This window comes from Callithrix jacchus, chromosome 17, assembly GCF_049354715.1.
Source record: "Callithrix jacchus isolate 240 chromosome 17, calJac240_pri, whole genome shotgun sequence".
Taxonomy (NCBI): Eukaryota; Metazoa; Chordata; class Mammalia; order Primates; family Cebidae; genus Callithrix; species Callithrix jacchus.
The window spans coordinates 7879907-7892138 of NC_133518.1; the positions used below are offsets into that span (position 1 = coordinate 7879907).

The window sequence follows — 12232 nt, forward strand, 5'->3', positions numbered from 1 at the left end:
AAAAAAATAGTGTTGGGCTAATGCCCTTTTTGGCCTTAGCCCACCTGCACCCAGGTGATAAAAAATAATTAAAAAAAGGAAAAGAAATAGTGTTGATGAAATAAAATATAATCCCCATACCATTCAAAGACAACCATGTTAACATTTTAATTTATTTCCTTCAAGTCTTATCTCTAAATATATATATTTATACATTCTTTATTTTAACTTTTTTTTTTTAAGATGGGGTTTCACCATGATGGTCAGGCTGGTCTTGAACTCCTGACCTCAGGTGATCCACCCACCTCAGCATCCCAAAGTGCTAAGATTACAGGCATGAGCCACTGTGCCTGGCTCTATTTATACATTTTTAGTATTTTACAAAAATTTTTTTTTTTTGAGACGGAGTCTTGGTCTGTCTCCCAGTCTGGAGTGCAGTGGAATAATCTTGGTTTACCACAACCTCTTCTTCCCGGGTTCAAGTGACTCTCCTGCCTCAGCATCCCAAGTAGCTGGGACTATAGACATGTGCCACCATGCCTGGCTAATTTTATATTTTTAGTAGAGATGGGTTTTGACCATGTTGGTCAGGCTGGTCTTGAATTCCTGACCTCAAGTGATCCATATGCCTCGGCCTCCCAAAGTCCTGAGATTACAGGCGTGAGCCACATGGTGCCTGGCAATATTTTAGAATTTTTTTTTTAAAGATGGGGTTTCACCATTATGGCCATGCTGATCTTGAATTCCTGACCTCAGGTGATCCATCCACCTCGGCCTCCCAAAGTGCTAGGATTATGGGCATGAGCCACCACGCCTGGCCTACAATCACTGTCAAATTATTTCTCCAAAGTGTTACACTTCTGGCCAGGTGTGGTGGCTCACGCCTGTAATCCCAGCACTTTGGGAGGCCAAGGTGGACAGACTGCTTAAGCCTAGGAGTTCAAGACCAGTCTGGCCAACATAATGAAACCCTGTTTCTACAAAAAATACAAGCATTAGCTGGGCACAGTAGAGCACACCTGTAGTCCCAGCTACTTGGGAGACTGAGGCAGGAAAATCACTTGAACCTGGGAGGTGGAGGTTGCAGTGAGCCAAGATTGTGGCACTGCACTCCAACCTGGGTGACAGAGAGACTCCATCTAAAAAAAAAGTGTTAATCCTTCTTTACATCTCCATGCACAGTGCATGAGACATCCTGTACATTTCATTAAGTATGAAGGGCACAGGCATTCTGGAGGGTGAGAAAAGATGGGAAAGGAAGGAGTTCTGCTTGGCAAAATTGGATGGGAACACCTAGAATCTAAGTTTCTACCTTTAGGGCTGGGTCGCAACTGTAATCCCAGCACTTTGGGAGGCCAAGGCAGATGGAACGCTTGAGGCCAGGAATTCAAGACCAGCCTGGGCAACAGAGCAAGACCCTCATTTGTACAACAGATTTTAAAATTAGCCAGGCATGGTGGTGTGCACCTGTAGTCCCAGCTGCTGAGGAGGCTGATACTCGAGGATCACTTGAACCATGGTATTCGAGGCCACAGTGAACTATGATGATACCACTGCATTCCAGCCTGTGAAATAGGGTGATAACTTGTCTCAAGTAAGCACAGAAACAAACATCTCTGCCTATTTTGCTGCTAGCTCTCCATTTTCCTTCCTTTTTTTTTTTGAGACAGAGTTTCACTCTGTTGCCCAGGCTGGAGTGCAGTGGCAGGATCTCGGCTCACTGCAGTCTCTATTTGCCAGGTTCAAGCAATTCTCTTGCCTCAGCCTTCAAAGTAGCTTGGATTACAGGTGCACGCCACCATGCTGGGCTAAATTTTTGTGTTTATGTCTCAGCAGTAGAGCTACTGGGCTAAAGGAGATACCCATTTTCCAGGGTCTTAAAAACTGCTATAAACTGAGTGTGGTGCTCACGCTTGTAATCCCGCCATTTTGCCTAATTCTTGTATTTTTAGTAGAGACAGGGTTTCACCATGCCGGCCAGGCTGGTCTCGAACTCCTGACCTCGTGATCCACCTGCCTCAGCCTCCCAAAGTGCTGAGATTACAGGCGTGAGCTACTGTGCCTGGCCAAAGTTGTAAGTGTCTTTTCCAAGGTTATTTAACTGGTCAGTGGTACAGCTGAGCTTAGAACCAGGCAATCCAATTCCCTTTGCCCGATTTTGCATGATCAAACTCTCCTTTACAGGTAGAAAAATTAAGGCCTGGAAAAGTGATATGACTTGCCCAAAGTCAGGGAAAGAGCCCAGCCCAGATCACTGGATTCTTTGCACCATGTTCCATTACCTGGTTGCAGGATGCTGATCTAGGGAATTGACACCTTAGGAGCTTCAAAACACAGTCACAGAAAATCTTCCCGTAGTCCTTTTGGGTTACAGCAAGACTCAGAACCTCTCAGAACCATGGCCTCAGCAGTGCATCTCCCCCCCATACCTGAGTGCGGCCTGTCCATCTTCCCGCCCCCCCCACCTGTCTTAAAGGAAATAGCCGTTAAGCACTCACATGCCCAGACAGGGAGAAAGTCAAGCAACCCCAGTGCGTGTGCAGCCATGGCCAGTCCACGGTGAAGACCAGAAGCATTGAGAGCAACAGAAAGGATGTGAGAGAAGGGAAGGAAAGTACCTGAAGAAGGAGAGAATACTGGAAAAGGCCACAAAAAAAAGCTGTGGAGAGGGAGATGATGCCCCGAAAAAGGGAACTGGGAATTGCCTGGTCTCCAAAGGTGAAAGAGCACCAAATGCCCTGGGCTGAGCTCCCACTTTAGTTTTCTTTCTTTCTTTATTTTTTGAGATGCAGTCTCGCCCTGTTGCCCAGGTTGGAAGTGAGTGGCATGATCTCGGCTCATTGTAACCTCTGTCTCCTGAGTTCAAGGGATTCTCTTGCACCAGCCTTCCGAGTAGCTGGGATTACAGGCATGCACCACCATGCCTGGCTAATTTTTGTATTTTAAGCAGAGATGGATTTTCACCATGTTGGCCAGGCTGGTCTCCAACTCCTGACCCCACCTGCCTTGGCCTCCCATAGTGCTGGGATTACAGGCATGAGCCACTGGGCCCGGCTGCTACTTAAAAGCATTGTAGGGTGTCTGGACTAGAAGTTCTAGCTAGTGCATTTTACATATGAGGTCTCTGAGGCACAGCAAGGAAGGCTCTTCTCAGGCCACAGAGCTGGCAAGCCTGGGATTCTGCCATTGCCAGTGAGGTCTCATTCAGTTACGTTGGCCCATCATCTTTTGGCTCAAGGGCTGAGCTCCAGGAGGTGAGGATCTCGATCTGTCCTTTTTACTAGGAGGGCTGAGCTGTGCTCCTTGCTGATGTGGACCCAGATGCTGCTATCCCAAGAATGGAGAGGAAATTCATAGGATGGATAATTCCAGGAAGGCCAGATAATAGGTATTCATTTATCTGTCCATTCATCCATCCATCCATCAATCCATTCATCCATCCATTCATTCCAGGAAGGCCAGGATAGTAGGTATCCATCCATCCATCTGTTCATCCATCCATTCATTCCAAGAAGGCCAGGACAGTAGGTATCCTTCCATCCATCCATTCATCCATCCATCCATCCATCCATCCATCCATCCATCCATCCATCTGTCCATCCATCTGTACATTCATCTGACTCATGGATATCCATCATCCATGTTAACACTCACCACTGATCACAGGGGCAAGCTGGTTAAGACTGTGAGTTCTGAAACCAACTGGCTTCACCACATACAACCCATGTGACTTTAAGTAAATTACCTAGCCTCTCTGTGACTTAGTTTCCTCATCTGAAAGTGCAGATAACAATATTGTATTTATCTAATAGAGTTCTTGTAAGCATTAAATGAGTTAATCCATGTAAAGTACTTAGAACAGGCTGGGCCCAGTGGCTCTCGACTGTAATCCCAGCACTTTGGGAGGCTGAGGCTGGTGGATCACTTGAGGTCATGTGTTCAAGACCAGCTTGGCCAACAGGGTGAAACCCTGTCTCTACTAAAAAGAAATACAAAAATTAGTTGCACCTGGTGACATACACCTATAATCTTAGCTATTTGGGAAGTTGAGATAGGAGAATAACTTGAACCCAGGAAGTGGAGGTTGTAGTGAGCTGAGACCATCACATCATTGCACTGAGATTGTGCTACTGCACTCCAGCCTAGACAACAGAGTGAGAGTTTATCTCAAATTATAAATAAATAAATAACGTACATACTACTGGTTTATTTTTCAATTTAATTTAATTTTCTATGAGACAGAGTCTCACTCTGTTGCCCAAGCTGGAGTGCAGTGACAAAATCTCAGCTCACTGCAGTCTCCACCTCCTGGGTTCAAATGATTTTTGTGCCTCAGCCTCCTGAGTAGCTAGGATTACAGATGCCTGCCACCATGCCCAGCTAATTTTTGTATATTTAGTAGAGGGTTTTGCCATGTTGGCCAAGCTGATCTGTAATTCCTAACCTCAGATGATCTACCCAGCTTAGCCTCCCAAAGTGCTTGGATTACAGGCATGAGCCACCACGTTTGGCCATAAAGTGCTTAGATTTGGTTTATATATCACTTTTTTTTTTAACAGGGTCTCATTCTGTAGCCCAGGCTGGAGTGCAGCGGCATGATCTCAGTTCATGGCAACCTCCACCTCCTGGGCTCAAGCAATCCCCCCTTCAGCCTCCTGAATAATTGAGACTATTGGCGTACTCCACCACGCCTGGCCAATTTTTGTATTTTTTAGTAGAGAGGGGGTTTTACCATGTTACCCAAGCTGGTCTCCAAATCCTGACCTCAAGCGATCCACCTGCCTTGGCCTCCCAAACTGTTGGGATTACAAGTATGAGCCACTGCACCCAGCCACGTCACTTATTATTATTATTCAAAGAATGTGCTACATGAAATAGTGAGGTTTGAATAAGGTACCCTGGAATACAGAAGCAAGTGCAAACAGCTTGGTGTGAGGCCCAAGTCAGGGAAAGTTCAGGTCCTTGTTCCTTGATTGGCTGTTTTCAGGGGTCTTTGGAGTCCAGACATGAGAGGAGGAAAAATGCTCCCACCACCCACCAGCTATATAACATAAGGGATCCAGCCTGATGTCCCTTTAGAATCCATGCATTTCTCTAGCTGCTGGAGATGTTGGTTGCTGACAGCTCACAGCTGAGTCCCTCTGTGGTTTGGCCACATTGAAGGGAGTCATCACTCCGAGGTCATGGCCCCTTCCCAGTGCAGCACATATGCTTGGACTGGTCAGCACAGATGTAAATACTCAGCCTCCTCATCTCAACACAGAACCACTCTGATGGGTCATCTCAGCTTCAGAACTCCTGACGGGGCTGGCTGAGGCCTCCGCTGAGACTGGATTACAGCACCACCCTTCCCTCTGCCCAATCCAGCTTCCTTCCTTTTCTTCAGTGGGTGTTGCTGCCACAAGCACCTCCTGAGGATATAGCATCACTTCAAGGCTGTTTATTGTGTGTGCGTGTGAGGGACCTCATATGTAAACCATACCAGCTAGAATTTCTAGTACAGACACCTTATAATTTTTTAAACTCCCAACAAACCAAAAGAACAGATGCAGGCCGGGCGCGGTGGCTCAAGCCTGTAATCCCAGCACTTTGGGAGGCCGAGGCGGGTGGATCACGAGGTCAAGATATCAAGACCATTCTGGTCAACATGGTGAAACCCTGTCTCTACTAAAGATACAAAAAATTAGCTGGTATGGTGGCACATGCCTGTAATCCCAGCTACTCAGGAGGCTGAGGCAGGAGAATTGCCTGAACCCAGGAGGCGGAGGTTGCAGTGAGTCGAGATCGCGCCATTGCACTCCAGCCTGGGTAACAAGAGCGAAACTCCGTCTCACAAAAAAAAAAAAAAAAAGAACAGATGCTATTATTACTCTCATTTGCAGATTGAAAGATGAGAAGATTTGCCCAAAGACTTGGCTGGTATTTGGCAGAATGAGGATTCAAACCCAATAGTCAAGAGCAGAGTCCATACACTTGACCTAGCTATTCTGCCTAATGAGGTTCTTTTCTTTTGAGACAGAGTCTCGCTCCATCATGCAGGTGGGAGTGCAGTGGCATGATCTTGGCTCACTGCAAATTCCACCTCCTGAGTTCAAATGATCCTTCTGCCTTAGCCTCCTGAGTAGCTGGGATTACAGGCATGCGTTGCCATGCCTGGCTAATTTTTGTATTTTTAGTGGGAGAGGTTCACCATGTTAGCCAGGCTGGTCTCAAACTCCTGACCTCAAGTGATCCAGCTGCCTCAGTCTCCCAAAGTGCTGGAATTACCAGGCATGAGCCACCGCACCTGGCCCTAATGGGGTTCTGACAAAATCCAGGAATTCAATGCAGGGTGGTGGACCTGTGAGTGTGTGAGTGAGGGAGGTGTGTACTTGTGGAGCCACACATATGCACACATGTACTCATGTGTTCACTGTGAGTCTGACAGCATGGGTACATGCATGTGTTAACCAGTGCTCTGGTGACATAATGATTGCTGAGCATGGATGGATGGATGTTCCCATGGAGTCCCCTCTCCAGGCCCCCATAGGACGCATCTCCTTGGTTTCTCCATCTTTCCCTTGGTACACAGGAGACACGAGTGACCAGGAGGGGCCAGGATTTGAATTCCAAAGCCCAGCTGCCACTTCCTTATTCCCACCATGTCTCCCAAGAGTAGTTAGGGTCTGGACTCTTTTTTTTTTTTTTTTTTGAGACAGAGTCTTGCTCTGTAGCCCTGGCTGGAGTGCAGCGGTGTGATCTCAGCTCTCTGCAACCTCTGCCTTTTGGGTTCAAGTGATTCTCCTGCCTCCTGAGTGTCTGGGATTACAGACATGCACCACCATGCCCAGCTAATTTTTTTTTTGTATTTTTAGTAGAGACGGGGTTTCACCATGTTATTCAGGCTTGTCTAAAACTCCTGACCTCGTGATCCCTCCTTCTTGGCCTCCCAAAATGCTGGGATTACAGGTGTGAGCCACCAGGCCCTTCCCAGGGTCTGGACTCTTAAAACAGCAAGCTGGGCCAGGCGCGGCGGCCCATGCCTGTAATCCCAGCACTTTGGCAGGCAAAGGTTGGCAGACCCCTTAAGGTCAGGAGTCCTCTGCTCCCCTCCTCTCTCCTGTTTCTCTTTCTTTCTTTCTTTTTCTTTCTGTCTTTCCTTCCTTCCTTCCTTCTTTCCTTCTTTTTTTTTTTTTTTACAGAGTTTTGTTCTTGTCACCCACACTGGAGTGCAGTGGCACAATTTCGGCTCACTGCAACCTCTGTCTCCCAGGTTCAAGTAATTCTCCTGCCTCAGCCTCCCAAGTAGCTTGGATTACAGGTGCCTGCCACCATGCCCAGTTAATTTTTGTTTTGAAGGTTCACTCTTGTTTCCCAGCCTGAAGTGCAATGGCACAATCTTGGCTCACTGCAACCTCCACCTCCCGGGTTGAAGCGATTCTCCTATGAGCTCTGTTCTGGGCAGATACTTGCCACTTACATGTCTTTTATTTTATTAAAACAAAGCTAATAATTAGAAATGACTCTTCAGTATATACTGTTATTTTAATCAAGTAGCTGGGACTACAGGCGCATGCCACCATGCCCAGCTAATTTTTGTATTTTTAGTAGACATGGGGTTTCACTATGTACTATGTTGGCCAGCCTGGTCTTGAACTCCTGACCTTGTGATCTGCCCGCCTCAGCCTCCCAAAGTGCTGGGATTACAGGTGTGAGCCACCACACCAGCAAATTTTTGTATATTTAGTAGAGATGGATTTTCACCATGCTGGTCAGGCTGATCTCAAATTCCTGGGCACAAGTGATCCTCCTGCCTCAGCCTCCCAAAGTTCTGGAATTACAGGTGTACACCACTGCACCATTTGTGGTGGTGTACACCAGTCTGTGCCCATTTTATAGACAAGAAGACTGAGCTCAGCAGTATGAAGCAACTTGTCCCAGGTCACAGAGGAAGTAAGTAACAAAACCGGATTTCAAATGCTGGTCTGCCTCCATTTCCAGTGCTCCCTCTGCTACCCCCAGCTGCCTTGCTGTTTGGCCTGGAAGCTTTAGGGTTGTGACAACTTGTCCTGTGAGCTCTGTTCTGTGCAGATATTTGCTGCCTACATGTCTTTCTCTCATGTTGCCTGCTCACAAGAGAATGTGTAGGGATTTGCATGTGGTCAGATTTTGTAGAAAAAAAATAGACATTTCCACATAGAAAGAAACACCGGTGAGACAGTTGAGACAGTTGAGCAGGGAGTTCTTGGAGAAAAATAGGAGGTTCAAAAGGAAATTAATGCTTCTGTCTGAAACTGTAAACAGATAGTTACTGGCTTTGACACCACCAGCATGTAGACAAAAGGCAGACAGAAACAGAGCACCACAAGGAAGCTGGGCACCGACCATGCCCAGGGTGGAAATTAAATGTTTTCCTAAAAGTAGAAAGGAGAACCATAGTTACAGCCAAGCCATGACACTAAGTCTGTGACTCCATGACTGTGTAAGTTCAGTGAGGAGAGGCCCTTAATTTGTACCTAGGCATTGTTGTGAATCTTAAGGCCTTCCTTGACATTCTCTCTTGACCTAAGTTTGTAAAAACAAAAGCAATAATTAGAAATGACTCTTCATCATATACTGTTATTTTAACCAAAGAGACACACACACACACACACACACACACTAGAGATACATTTATCTCTAGATATCAGACTATATATATATATATATATATATATATATATATATGGACAGAGAGAGAGATATGTATGGCTGGGCACAGTGGCTCACATCTGTACTTTGGGAGGCCAAGGTGGGATGATCACTTGAAGCCAGGTGTTGAAGATCAGCCTGGGCAAGGCTGATAGCAAGACCCCTTCTCTACAAAGCACAACAAATACACACACACACACACACACACACACATATATATATATTTTGGACAGAGTCTCACTCTGTCACCCAGGCTGGAGTGCAGTGGCATGATTTTGGCTCATTGCAGCCTCTGCGTCCCAGGATCAAGTGATGCCTCCTGAATAGCTGGGACTAAATGTGCCACTGTGCCCAGCTAATTTTTGTATTCTTAGAGGAGACAGGGTTTCACCATGTTGGCCAAGCTGGTCTCAAACTGCTGACCTTATGATCTCCTTGCCTAGGCCTCCCAAAGTGCTGAGATTATAGGCGTGAGTCATTGTACCTGGCATACACATACACACACACACACACACACACACACACACACACACACACACACACACATATATATATATATATATATATATAGAGAGAGAGAGAGAGAAGGCTGGGCATGGTGGTTCATGCCTGTAATCCCAGCACTCTGGGAGAGCAAGGCAGGTAAATCACCTGAGGTCAGGGGTTTGAGACCAGCCTGACCAGTATGGTGAAACCCTGTCTCTATTAAAAATACAAAAATTGCCGGGCACGGTGGCTCACGCCTGTAATCCCAGCACTTTGGGAGGTCGAGGCAGGTGGATCACGAGGTCAAGAGTTCGAGACTATCCTGGTCAACATGGTGAAACCCCATCTCCACTAAAAATACAAAAAATTAGCTGGGCATGGTGGTGCGTGCCTGTAGTCCCAGCTGCCTCAGGAGGCTGAGGCAGGAGAATTGCCTGAACCCAGAAGGCGGAGGTTGTGGTGATCCAAGATTGCACCATTGCACTCCAGCCTGGGTAACAAGAGCGAAACTCTGTCTCAAAAAAAAAAAACAAAACAAAAATTAGCCAGGCATGGTGTTGTGCACCTGTAGCCTCAGCTACTCAGGAGGCTGAGGCAGGAGAAATGCTTGAACCAAGGAGGCGGAGGCTGCAGTGAGCCAAGATTGAGCCACTGCACTCTGGCCTGGGTGACAGAATGAGACTCCTTCTCAAAAAATAAAATAATGTAAAATAAATAAATATATATATGGAGAGAGAGAGAGAGAGAGAGGGCACACATTGGCACACTGGCACATTGTTGGCAAGTTTCCTCAGCATTCTTGGTTGTAAATGACAGAAAACTCACTGATGCAAACAAAGCAAATAATCATAATAATTATTATTTACTGACTTACAACTGAATCAAGGAGGTCAAAGATTCCATTTCATGTCTTTACCATGTCTTGGCTCTGCTTTCTTCTGTGGCTTCAATCTCAGACAGACACTCTCCTCCCCAGGGTGACAAGAAGGCTCTCAGAAGCTCCACCCATGCTTTTTCTTATTGGTTAAAAAAGACTGCCTCTCTCCAGCAAAAATCTTAAGTCTCCCACTGATTGGCTCTCATTGGATCACATGCCTGTTCTTCCACTAATCCTTGTGGCCAGGCTAGATCCCAGGCCCAACCCTGGAGCCAAAGGTGGGTGGAGTAAGCTGCATCCCAGATACAGGAACTGACACTGGGGGAGGGGGAGTTCCCCAGCCAAAACTGGGGTGCTGTTTCAAGAAGACACATGTTCACCATCTGGTAGTTGCTGCCTCTCTGTTAAGCAAGCTTAATGAAAGGCTGTCATCAGGAATAATAATAACCAATAATGGTAATGACGGCAACACTTACTGAGCACTCGCTATGTGCCAAGTATTGCTCTATGCCTTATATATGATATCATATTCATTCCACACAACAACCCATGTTTCTTTTTCTTTTCTGAGATGGAGTTTTTGCTCTTGCTGCCCAGGGTGGAGTGTAGTGGCATGATCTCAGCTCACCACAAACTCCGCCTTCTGGGTTCAAGTGATTCTCCTCCCTCAGCCTCCTGAGTAGCAGGGACTACAGGCACATAGTCCAGCTAATTTTTGTATGTTTAGTAGAGACAGGGTTTCATTATCTTGGCCAGGCTTGTCTCAAACTTTTGATCTCATGATCCACCTGCCTCAAACTCCTGAGCTCAGGCAACTGCCCACCTCGGCCTCCCAAAGTGCTGGGATTAAAGGTGTGCAACTCTGCCTGGCCATGTTTATTTCTTATCCTCATCTCACTTCATCAATGGACAAATTCATAGAGATATTAAGGAACTGGCCCAAGTTTACACAGAAAATAAGGAGTGGAGTCAGGACATTCTTTCCAGATTCCATGCTTTAGTTTTTCCAGGAACTACACTTAGAGCTGATCTATTTCTCAGAATTGCTGGCTTTGTGCCAATGAGGAAGCCCTGAGCCTTCTAAAGGACCCCCTTTCGAGGTTAACCAGTGTGGGATGACAGATATCTGGACACTCATGAGGGTTTGTCCTGAAGCAGCACCTGGACACTGAGAGGGGTGACAAAAAGGCAAGTCTGATCCAAGGATCATTGTGGACTCTGGAGCTGAGGTTCCTCAGTAGCCCTGCTTGCCTTCCCACAGGAGTGGAGGAGAAAGAGTGCAATGCAGAGAGAAGTGCCAGAACTGAGCCCCACTTGCTGCTAACCAGTTGTTATCTGTCTTGAAAAAACTCCTTTAAAATATTTGTTGCTGGGCGTGGCTCACGCCTGTAATCCCAGCAGTTTGGGAGGCTGAGGTGGGCGGACTGCCTGAGGTTGGGAATTCGAGACCAGCCTGACCAACATGGAGAAACCCTATCTCTACTAAAAATACGAAATAATTCTTGCTTGTCACCCAGCTGGTGCTCCTGAGGTTAGTTCTCTCCTTTCCATATTGTCCTCCTTCTCCATCCCCCAGCCTTAGCAGGAGTAGGGCAAGAAAGGAAAGCACCTTATATTTTGTCCTAGAGGGCCTGATGGGATATCCTCCCCTCCTCCTCCTCCTCTGCTCAGCATCTATAATAGCACAAAAGGAGCACCAAACCTCTCATTGTGTTCCTGGGTTTGAGTCCCAGATCAGCCATCCTCTTCCTAGGTTTGTGACCGTGGATAAGTCCCTGTCACCCTCCGCAGCTAAAGAACATACCTCTCTCCCTGAGTCTGATGAAAACACCCTCAGTAAACATGCGTGGCACATGGTTTGTTTATTTTCTGGATCTGAAATGGTGAAACGGACAGAGCTGGGTAGTTCATGCTGCCTTGGGCAGGGCTTTGGTCAGCAGAGGGGCTGGCTTCACTCCACTTCCCATCTCCTGAATAATTCATGACAAACAAAATGACTGGGCCAGACCTGGGTCCTCCCTCCTCCTGTGTGAAGGCAGAAAAATTTCTAATTACAGATCAGCTGGCCAGGCTCCCCAGGGCCCCTGGGCGCTGCACACAGGGGGCATTTATGGGAAGAGATTATGGAGGGGAGGGGTTCCATTCCAGCCACTTTCCAGAAAAAACTCAACTCCTTTTGAAATTGTAGCCTTGGCCTGCTAAGGTCCAGGGTGGGACTGG

The 12232-nt window shown here is 46.8% G+C and overlaps 1 long non-coding RNA gene across 2 annotated transcripts in view; it reads right to left on the minus strand.

Moving 5' to 3' along the window:
• Window positions 1–12232, minus strand: part of LOC128931279 (uncharacterized) — a 55017-nt gene that overhangs the window by 15519 nt on the left and 27266 nt on the right. The window contains exon 5 of one of the 2 annotated variants that reach the window (XR_013528368.1): window positions 11902–12037. The exons of the other annotated variant lie outside the window; for it this stretch is intronic. This is a non-coding gene — a long non-coding RNA (uncharacterized LOC128931279). Of the gene's footprint in view, window positions 1–11901; window positions 12038–12232 lie in introns of those variants that run through there. 2 annotated transcript variants of the gene reach the window in all.